This window comes from Triticum urartu, chromosome 7 (assembly GCF_003073215.2).
Source record: "Triticum urartu cultivar G1812 chromosome 7, Tu2.1, whole genome shotgun sequence".
NCBI classification, from domain to species: domain Eukaryota; kingdom Viridiplantae; phylum Streptophyta; class Magnoliopsida; order Poales; family Poaceae; genus Triticum; species Triticum urartu.
The window spans coordinates 34,690,637-34,702,816 of record NC_053028.1 but is presented as its reverse complement, the minus strand read 5'-3'; positions in this window follow the sequence as shown (position 1 = coordinate 34,702,816).

The window sequence follows — 12,180 nt, the reverse complement described above, 5'->3', positions numbered from 1 at the left end:
AATATAAATATTCAAAAAGACGTGTTTGATAAAAATACCTTTTGAATTTTTGGTATGTTATTATTTGAGGGGTCATGTAATTTTTATGTTATTTTTTGAGTGGTCAGGTAATTTTTATGTAAACAAAAGGAGAAGGAAAAAATAAACAAAAGGAAAAGCATGGGCCAGCCTAGCCATCTTGGAAACCTAGCTTTATAAATAAAAAAATTCAAAAAAATAAGAGGGTACTAAAAAAATAAACAAATATAAGAGGGCATTAAAAAATAAACAAATATAAGAGGACATTATAAATTTAAAAAATTCATAAAAATACAAAGAAAATATAAGAGGGAATTTTAAATTTCAAAGAAAATATAAAATGGTATTATAAACAAATATAAGAGCGCATTAGAAATTTCAAAGAAAATTTGAAAATATATATTTTACAATGCCCCCTTGAGGTATAGACCGATGTTTTAACCAGTCAGTCTAGAGGGCATTATAATTAAAAAAAATCATAAAAATATAAAACCTTGGAAACCTAGGTTTTTTTGTGCAAGTGATCATGTGTGCAAAAATTGAGGTGATTTGGAGGTGGTCGAAAAAATGACCGCATTTCAGACGGACCATTTGGTCAACTTAAGCCAGTTTTTGAACAAAGGTGATTTTTTCCACCACCTCCAAATCACCCAAATTTTCTTGTACATGGTGACCCACATGTGCCAAACATGGCTATGAAAGAAAATTTTGAAAAAATATATTTTACAATGCCCCCTTGAGGTACAGACCGATGTTTTTGACCAGTTAGTCTAGAGGGCATTATAAATTTAAAAAAATTCAAAAAATATAAAACCTTGGAAACCTAGCCTTTTTTGCGCAAGTGTTCATGTGTGCAAAAATTGAGGTGATTTGGAGGTGGTCGAAAAAATGACCGCATTCTAGAAGGACCATTTGGTCTAACTTAAGCCAGTTTTTGAACAAAAGTGATTTTTTCCACCACCTCAAAATCACCCAAATTTTCTTGTAAATGGTGACCCACATGTGCCAAACATGGCTATGAAAGAAAATTTTGAAAATAAAGATTTTACAATGCCCCCTTGAGGTATAGACCGATGTTTTGATCAGTCAGTCTAGAGGGCAGTATAAATTAATAAAAATTCAAAAAAATATAAAAACTTGGAAACCTAGCTTTGTTTGTGCAAGAGATCATGTGTGCCAAAATTGAGGTGATTTGGAGGTGGTCAAAAAAATGACCGCATTCTGGAGGGACCATTTGGTCTAACTTAAGCCAGTTTTTGAGCAAAGGTGATTTTTTGCACCACCTCCAAATCACCCAAATTTTCTTGTACATGGTGACCTAAATGTGTGCCAAAGATGGCTATGAAAGAAAATTTGGAAATAATATATTTTACAATGCCCCCTTCAGGAATAGACCGATGTTTTGACCAGTCAGTCTAGAGGCCATTATAAATTAAAAAAACTAGTCGTCAACCCGTGCATTTGCATGGGCTAGTAATCTTTTTTATTCAATCTATATTAGGAATAAATATATTTTCTAATACGAAACACTATAATTGAGACGTTTGTGAAGCATATACATTTAGAAATATGGAGATTACCAAAGAAGCTATGCATATCAGTTAGATGAAATCATAATCTAATGCCACAAAACTAATGTATTTTCTAATAATATGGTATCACATTATATTGCTCAAAGCTCAGTCCATCAAGATGCAATCGTCTGTGAAAATTTTCTCAAATCGTTTGCAATCGCTTGTTTTCACCTATGTACCCAACGTCTTGTAATATTCTACTCAAATGATGATACTGTTTTCATTGCCAGGTAACTAATTAGCATTTGGTCGAACTTCTCCTAAGAATACATAGAATTTATAACCTTGTATATGCTTATATTCCAAAAAATATTTAATATACCTAGGTGTCTCAAAAGAATGGTTAGTTCTAGAAATCCATGTTGACTAATGACTGAGAAATTTGAATGTGAAATATTATGCCAAAGAGCAGAAGATATAGGTTCGTTGATCAAAATGTAGAGTTACAGAAAGAATAACTTATGAACACTTGATAAAAACAAACCATGACGATCAAGGATCCAGCAGCAGTGTTGAACTTTGGCAATATGAAGAAAATAAGACACTCTGGAGCCGGTTAGAAGTAGGAATCAAAATCATTTACAGTATTGACGAACCCTCTAGACATATAAACTAATGGATTCCGATGAAACTATAATAAATCATCAGAGGATGGAAGAAAAATAGTATGGTAGTTTCATTTGTTAAGAATTGTACGTTTGCAATCTAAAAGCAACATCATAATAGTGCTTTCGAATTTGCCAGAAAAATACTACTTTTGTTGTTTGAAAGGTTCCATCGAGGGAAGAGATAAGAGAGATATATAGAAATCTCACAATCAGTAGCCATACACCATGATACCGGACATAGGAAAATTGCATGCTATTGGAAAAAAATTAGTGACATGTATCAGCTTAGCAGCTCCTCACCCACATGCAAGAAAACGAACGAAATAGGGCCAGTGTAATTTTTGAATATCTATGCTCGGTCAAAGAGAGCTTACTGAGGCACCCATCAGTGAAATTAGGTTGAGAATAGTATTGTCAAAATATTAGAGTGCCACATCGAGGTTCATACACAGAATAGGAGCCTGCAACAACAACGTGTTCCTGCGTACTATCTCAAACTGGCTATTTCCAAACCCACCTTAAAATAATTGGTTCGTGTGATTTAGCCAGTTTGATTCACATGCGTACCATGTAAGTTATATTATTTCTCATGCAGTTAATTAAGAAAGACATAAGAATTTAATATGATTCAGGTGATGTAATATCAAAGGAAGGGACCAAGTGATGTTTAGCGTTTACGGAATTAGGTGTATACTACTGCCACCAAACAAAAGTAAATTCACCATGTCCCAGTTCAGAAATTAATAATGGTACTGACAAAAAACATATCAGCACATAATTGAGTTTTGAACCATCTCCTAATGAAGTGATAATTAGACAATGCACATCCTTGTGAAGCAGTTCCTAGCGAGCTGTGTGTTTTACGTACATAGCTAGAAGCAAATAATTCAGAATTAGGGACATGAGCTTGTTCTGCTTGTTCTCGTCAAAATCTCGTCAGGGGATACAAAATAAATTCCGAAGAAAATCTTTTTGTGGCAATTTTTTTTGTAAAGCACACAGCTCGCTTGGAACTGCTTGTGTGTTTTTCAGAATCAGGGATACAAAAATAAATTTTGAAGAAAATCTTTTTATGGCAAGAAATTTTTTTGTATCCCTGATTCTTGTAGATGTGAGCTAGTTCTGCTTGTTCTCGTCAAAATCTCGTCTCCTTTAGTTCCTTGTCCATCACCATGGCGACCACAGGCATGTATGCACCACATAGATCAAATTACCAAGAAATTGTTTGCTAGGGCACATCACTGCATGCCATTAGAGCTATTGTTTAATCCACACACTTGTATTTGTAGCACTATGTTTGGGCCAGCGAGCTCATCACCTGATAGGGAGTCGGCGTTTCACTGCAGCATGGCTGTTTGCAAATTCCAACGATTGGCTTGAATAACCATGGCAGAGCGTGCTTGGAACAGATAGAATCAGAGCTTCACCTAAGGAGAGGAGAAGAGCTGGGATCATCTCAGTACGCATGGGACATGTCTGGACAGGCGAGCTGGTCACCTGAGAGCGAGTCGGTGTTTGCACTGCAGCACGGCTGTGTGCTGGAACACATGTATTGTGTTTGAAAATTCCAATGATCGGCTTGAATAACCATGGCAGCACATGCTTGGAACGGATCGGATTGGAGCTTCACCTAGGGAGAGAAGAAGAGCTGGGATCATCTCAGTACCCACGGGTCTGAGGCTGGGGCGCATGAACCTAGGTTACCGAGAGCCTGATTGTGTGTTGTGTGATGCAAGGACTCGATCCAGCAGCTCGGTAGCTTCGTCGATCAACTCCCAATTAATCCCAGCACTTGCTTCATTGTCAAGGTTGGGCCTTCAGCCTGAAAGAGATGGTGCGGTTTTTCCATGGGATAAGAGAGAGACGATATCCAAGCTGCAAGATTGCTTCGGAAGCGGAAGATGCCATGGAGTATAATACGTAGAGATTTCTTCAGATTGTTGATCTTGAATAATAAGAAGGAAGAGGTCGTGGAGTATTGTTATAGATTGCTTCAGGTTGTAGATTTTCTGGAAAAGGAGAAGATGTCGTACGTGGAGCTTTTTCAACAGGGAGAAGATGTAGTGGAGTTTTAGATAGATTGAGACTCCTTCTATTTTCAAACGTGAAAAGAGATTGAGTTAGAATTTTTTTCCTACTTAAATTTTAACTACCAAGAGAGGATTTTTGGCTCGTGGGATACATTGAGATTCCTTCTATTTTGAACGGCGCAAAGAGATTGAGTTATTTTTTTTCCTACTTCTATTTTTACAACCGATAAAGGATTTTGGGCCTTCTTGATCATTTTTTGTCCCTGGAATTTGTAGATTGATCTACACCGTAATAATTTGGTCCCACCAGATGAACGGCTCCTAATTTCTAATTAACGTCAGAATTATTAGGGAGTCTGTAATTAGTATAGGTATAGATTCAGAAAAATATATAAAACCTTGGAAAGCTAGCTTTGTTTGTCCAAGAGATCATGTGTGCAAAAGTCGTGGTGATTTGGAGGTGGTCGAAAAAACCCCAGAACACTGCCCCGGCGTGACGCAACGTGCGTTTTGTGTCCGAATTCGTGAACACCTTGCCTGTGGGGCCACATTGGCCATGCCCACATGCTGCCAAAAGTTGGGGTCATCTCATGCATGCCTCCACGTGCACCATGTACAAGCCGGACCATTCGGGTCTGCAGGAGGGCAAGTCTGAAAGAGGTTTTCCTTGCCGGTCCCGTCAAATGATCCCAAACTTTATGCACACCCTACCATGACCATGGCATGCATGTGGGAGGAGAATTCATACACCACGACCTCATTTTTTTTGAAATCCCATTGATAGCCATGTGTATTACATGTAAGTGAGCATCTGTAAAATTTATTAGGTGATTTGAAGGTCAAAACATTAACTTGTCATATATGCAAAAAATATGTATTGCATGCAAGTGAGCATGTGTATAATTTAGTACGTGATTTGAATATCAAAACACATGGCAATGTGCCAAAAAATGCCCACCTACCAGAGAAGCAGAATTCATACACCACGGCTTGCATACGACTAGGAACCCATCCGTTCATGGGCCAGGATGCAGGCCCGTGGTGCAGAATTATGTGCTGCTGGTAGGCCCCACAGGGCAGATGGGGTGAGAGTTAGGCAATGTACTGCCTGCATATGATAGGAGGTTGAGAGGGGAGTCGCAGCAGGGTATATAAACCGATGCGGCGCTCTCTCGCTTGGCAAGGTGGGACTAAATTCCCACCACCCCACGGCTGTGCCCTGCGCTGAGCCCTGCGCGGCTCTGCCTTGGGCCCAATTCGGGCGGGCTGGCCCAAGGCAGCCTTACCCGCGCGATGAAATAATTAACTTTTATAAATTCTTAAATTTGTTTCTGTTTTATACTCTTTTTTTACTTCTTAACTCCAAAATTTATTTTATTTTTTTATTTCTAATATTTCAAATCAAATCTCTTTTTTCTATATTATTTCTAACAGTGTTTACTAATATTAAAAAATATGCCAAATTCTGTTGTGTTTTATTTCATTTATTCGTTCTCTTTTTTATATTCATAATATTTATGAAATATAAACTAAAATGGTGTGTTTTATTTCAATTATTTATTCTAATATTTCTTATCTTTATTATGTTTGAAATATTTTTAGTTTGTAAGATAAAATGTTCTGTTTTATTTCACTTCTTCATTCTAATATAGGTTCTCTTATTTATATTTGAAATATTTTGAAAATGTAAGATAATATGTTATCTTTTATTTCACTTCTTCATTATAATAGATCTTATCTTTTTTATATTTGAATTATTTTTTAAATGTAAGATAATATGTTGTCTTTTATTGCACTTATTCATTCAAATTTTTCTTCTGTTTTCTATATTCTCCTCTTTTCTTTGTTCTGACAGTTATAAATTTAAATAATGTATGATATAATGTTGTCTTTTATTTCACTTTTCAAGGTTGTCCTTCCTAATTATAAATTTTCTTTTCTGTTTGATACTTGAAATATTATTAAATCAAATCTAGTTGGGATAATCGCATGCATGCCTCCACTTGGACCATGTACTGGAAGTAGTTTTTTCTTCTCCGTCTCACCAATTGATACCAAACTTTATGCAACCCTACGATGACCATGGCTAGCATGCATGGCAAGTACCATTCATTTCCGACACTCGATGCATTTTGTAGGGGTTTTGCAGCGATAAAACCCTAGAACAGTGCCCCGACGTGACGCAATGTGCGTATTGTGTCCGAATTCATGCACACCTTGCCTGGGGGACCACATTGGGCATGCCCACATGGTCCCAAAAAGTTGGGGTCATCTCATGCATGCCTCCACATGAACCATGTACAAGCCAGACCATTTGGGTCTGCCGGAGGGCAAGTCTGAAAGAGGTTTTCCTTACCGGTCCCACCAAATGATCCCAAACTTTTTGCACACCCTACCATGACCATGGCATGCATGTGGGAGGAGAATTCATACACCACGGCCTAATTTTTGTTGAAATCCAATTAATAGCCATGTGTATTACATGTAAGTGAGCATGTGTAAAATTTATTAGGTGATTTGAAGGTTAAAACATTAACTTGTCATATTTGCAAAAAAATGTGTATTGCATGCAAGTGATCATGTGTATAATTTAGTACGTTACTTGAAGATCAAAACACATGGCAATATGCCAAAAAATGCCCACCTACCAGAGCAGGAGAATTCATAGACCATGGCCTGCATACGACTAGGAACCCAGCCGTTCATGGGCCAGGATGCAGGCCCGTGGTGTAGAATATCTCTGCTGCTAGTAGGCCCCATGAGGCAGAGGGGAAGAGAGTTAGGCAATGTACTGCCTGCATATGATAGGATCTTGAGAGGGGAGTCGCAGCCGGGTATATAAACTGGTGCAGCGCTCTCTTGCTTGGCGAGGTGGGACTAAACTCCCACCAGCCCACGGCTGTGCCCTGCGCTGTGCCTTGCCCACATGGTCTAAAAAGTAGGAGTCATCCCATTCAAGCCTCCACATGCCCCGTGTACAGACAGGACCATTCGGGTCTGCTGGAGGACAAGTCTGAAAGTGGTTTTCCTTCCCGGTCCCACCAATTGATCCCAAACTTTATGCAGACCCTAGGATGACCATGGCAAGCATGCTTCACAAGTATCGTCCATTTCCGAGACTCGATGCATTTTGTAGGGTTATTCCGGCGAAAAAACCCTTGAACACTGCCCGGACGTGACACAACGTGCATTCTGTGTCCGAATTAGTGCAGACCTTGCCTGCGGGACCACATTGGCCATGCCCACATGGTCCCAAAAGTTGGGGTCATCTCATGCATGCCTCCACATGCACCATGTACAAGCACGACCATTCGGGACTGTCGGAGGGCGGGTCAGAAAGTGGTTTTCGGTGCCAGTCCCACCAATTAGGAAGTCATAAATAGGACAACATTTAATCATCCGTATTTGAAATTGAAAACTATGAGAAGAAATTATATGGAAATATGAAACATGAAAAAACAATTAGGAATAAGACGGAGAAAACATAAAATAACAGCAAAAAAAGGAAAGAGAAACATTACATTTGAATTTATAATATTGCATATATGAGAGAGATACTATAAATATTGTTAAACATATACAAGTATAGAATAACTAATAGGTGAAAACAAAGATTATATATTGTTTTTTGAGGGAAGAAAAAATGATATTTATTTTGAGGAACAGAAACAAACATTATATGGTTACGGATGTAGGTTGGTGGGCCGGCCCAGACCGCAAATACCTCTCGGATCCATTTTGCAAGGGCCCACAACGGTGCGCTTTCCATGCACGTCGATCACATGCACATCGATCACGGGAGTAGTTGCCGTTCTGTTACACAATTCCGGGATCGTGCTAATCCATATTTTCCTTATCCCTACGATTGAGGAGCACGTTTAGCGTCGCTTCAACCAAGGAAAATATAGATCCCGCGATTCGCCTCAGGGAAGTTACGACGACCTAGGAGTCGACCTCGTATGTAATCTCCACCTGATCGCATATGTCGTCGACTAGATCGCCTCCTACCGGCGAGTCGTCGACAGCTCCTTCCGCCGCATCCCACACGCCAGAAAACCCCCGAGAAGATCAAGGTCGTCCGCACGTGGTGGCCGCCCTCGACGAACTACGTTGACACTGCATCGCGGACTTCTTTCATCTTCATCGACTGATCAAGTAAGTTTTCCTCCTTACCGCCTTCATAGCAAGCTAGTTCCTCCGTGTCATTGCTTTCATGGACTTAGGTTTAGCACATTATTTCAAGTAGTATCAACTCCACTAGATGCGTTCTTACCAGATGATGTAGATGAACTCAACTATGGTTCTTTCATAGCATGGTAGAATAAGATGTTGTTCCCCGAGAAGCATGATGCAATAGATTTTTTGTCACATGATCCAATTATATTTTGTCACACGATCCAATTGTATTCCTGTGCACATAGAACATTAAAGAGTTATGCATTAGATGTTGATGAACCTCAAATAGGTACCATTGCTACAGACTGTAGTTATTTACAACTGATCAATTTGTCACCGTGTTAATAAGACAACCGGACAAATTTCTAACAGTTTACCATATTAAATTAATTGATTATATAATTTATCTGATACTCAAAGAACTTGATCAGATGCAAGTAATTTCAATTACCAATTGTAGTTATGTTTTTATAGCCTCATATCAGCACACACTTGGCTGCATGTTGTGGTATACATGGTGCTAGTTTAATATTTGCATTAGCGTTATTTTTGCATTAGTGCTAGCTACTATCAGAAAGTTTTATATATTTGCATGTCTATTGTTATTTTTGCATTAGTGTTCGCTTATGTCACGAAGTTTTATATTTTGTTTCAACAAGATGGATGAGCTGAATGGAGAAATTGTATGTGCCATTGAAAAATGGTGCAAGCTTGTTAATCTTCTATTGAGCGATCAACGCACAAGAGTCACCGATACAACATTGCGCAACATGCTTCAGATACCATCTATTAAAATGCGTACCCTACTGATTAGGTATATGGTTGAGAATTTTGAGGCCAGCACGACTAGATTCATTATACAAGAGCAGGTTGGGGAGGTGACTCTTGGTACGGTCGACGTCGAGTGCATCTTTAACCTGGAGAACCAAGGATTGTCCGCTTCGGACATTCTGATTGAAGAAGGCGAGGACATTAAGGAGCGGGTGCCGCCACAGTTTCTCAGTAAGACAACAGGAAACATAGTGATAGATGATCTCATAGGGGACATAATTAAAAATAAATCCACTGATGACGATTTCCTTCAGAAATTAGTCCTTGTCCTGTTAGGAACAATTATTGCTCCCATGTCGAGCAATATTGTGCCTAAACAATACTACGCTTTGGTCGATGATGTGAAAAGTATTTCAAAGATAAACTGGAATGCGTTCACCCTCCGTGTTCTCCTCGATTTCCTTCGCATAGTCAAAAAAGGCAAACACCTCCGCCAATGGCCGAAAGGTAATTTGGCTCTCTTGCATGTACACATATGAGACCTGTTGCATAATGTCAATTATTATATCACTGCAATTTTATGTGATGTATTGTACTAACTCTATATCTTCCTTTCTTGATGTACTTGTACTGGGAGAAGGTGCAACCTCTGGAAGGTGATTGCACTTTCAACCCCAACTTTTCCATACAACCTCTGATGAGGAATTGGACCGAAGGTGCAGCCACTAGGAGAGATCGGTTTGACTATGACAATGGGCGCGACCGTGGTAACGTCAAGGTAAGTCATTATGTTCTGTCTTTCTTAAATGTTTTGTAAGTAAATAATATATATTTTTAATTCATCACATGTACTTCAATATCGCATGATTGAAAATAATATAACCCAAGAATATAGGGTGCAGGAGCCCAACATCCCAAATAATGTGCCTGCACAGAAGCCAAAAACCAAGCCCGCCAATGGAACCGCATAGAAGGCCAAGACAACCCCAAACAAGGATGAGGTGATGAAGCTTCTAATGAAGCGGTTTATGGACTTCATACACACCCAGATGAGGCAAATCCCTGATCTAGTTGCTGAGGTGTCACACCCTAACTTTATTGTTTACAGTATGTTTACTGTTTTAAAAACCATGCAGGCATTACTAACTTTATATTTCTATTGCAGAGATCGCTAGAGAAGTTGAAGAAAGCAAGTGTCATGTACAAGCCGGCTGCCGCCGTGCCATCCATGGAGAATGATGCGGACAAAGTGGATTCGTTCGAGAATGGTCCATATGAAAATAAGGAATTCGTGTACAAGGAAGACATAGACAGTGATGGAGAGCCGGTCATCGACATGACGCAGCCTGATGAAGTGGTTCCCAACCATAAAACCGTACCTGAGGTACTATGTATTTATCTTCCTGTCTATAATTTTCTCGTTCAATTTTTTTACGTGCTGAAATGTTCACACGATTTAGTTTGCCAAACAGAAAACCCCACCGAAGATGAATAGACACAAGGAAGCTTCACCTGTTAAGCGTAATGATGAATGTGGGGGTACACCGGAAAACCCTTGGGTGGTTGGTACTTCTACTCTAGCACCTTCATTGGACATAGACATTTGTCCATCTTCTGTCAGCAAGTTCATGGCTAAGGCGAATGAAAAAAAGGTGCAACAATCGATAAGGATGAGGAAGTTATGTCCGGTAAGCGGAAGCGGACCGTTCCCAAGAAATTTGAACCCCCCTACGCACTTGACAAGCCCAGCAGGCGTACCAGCCGTGGTCAGAGACCCTCCGGTACTACTACTGCTAGTAGAGGTATTGTAACTAACTTTCTTATTTTTTTATTTACTACCAATGCATATGATCACCATTGTTGACGTTCATATTATTTCATGCAGCTCTGTTTTCTGACAATAATGAGCCGGAGGTTGTGGTAGATGAGTTGACGCTGGAAATAATTGATGTAGCTGTTTCATTTGTCGAGTTAGCTGCTAGCACCGAGAAGAATAAGGGAACAAATTTACTACAGTGAAGGGCGTGGCATATCTCTGACTTCCGAAAGGATTCGACCGGTACTAGCTCATAGATGGATGTCGGATGATGTAAATACTACTTGCATGTCCTATTTTTAAAATGCTCAATAATCTATGTCTCAACTTTCAACATGTAATGCCCTGATATTCTATGAAGGTTATTGATGCTTATATGGGACATTTGGAGCTGCGCGTTGGTCATGATCGTTACCTCTGTCCAGCGTGGAGGTCCAAATTTCATCAAGTATTTCTTTTGATCCATAATGGTTTTTTGCATTGTAGACATATATCGCGTTGAATATCGACAATACCCACTGGATGATCATGGTAATGCACATGATCAAGCAAGAATTCCAAGTTCTCGATTCGCTCTATCATATGGACTTGACTGAGAGGACTATTAAAGCACTGAATGTAACCAACATTTGTACCATTGGTCTTACATATTGTTTATGATTGTTCTCTAACACTATCCTCTTTATAGCGATTGGCTATAGCACACGATATGCGTCAGGCAAATCTTACTACACCAGGGAAATATCCAGACGTAAGTAAGTGGCCTATCAATGAGTATGACATGCCCCGGCAAGAGGATGGTTGAGTTAATAGTACATCATGCATATTCAAACAACAACACACATATCGTATTGCCCACCGCTAATATTTGCATATATACCAGGAACTCTTGTGGCCTTTTTGTCATAGAATGTCTAGAACATTGGGACGGGGACTGAATGAGCCGCGATTTTACACAGGTATGCTGTTATTTACGTTTGTAGACTAGCTAGTATGTTCGTGTTGCAACTTCGGTTCATGTAACCTTTATGTCAATTTTTGCAGGCTAGCGTTGATACTAGGAGAAGACATTTCGTCGTCGAGCTGATTATGTCACCTTCGAACTCGATGGAGTGTGTGAAGAACAAAATTCATGAAATCCCAAAGAAAAGGCGCGCCTGAAGAATTTATGCGGCATGCAAGATTCA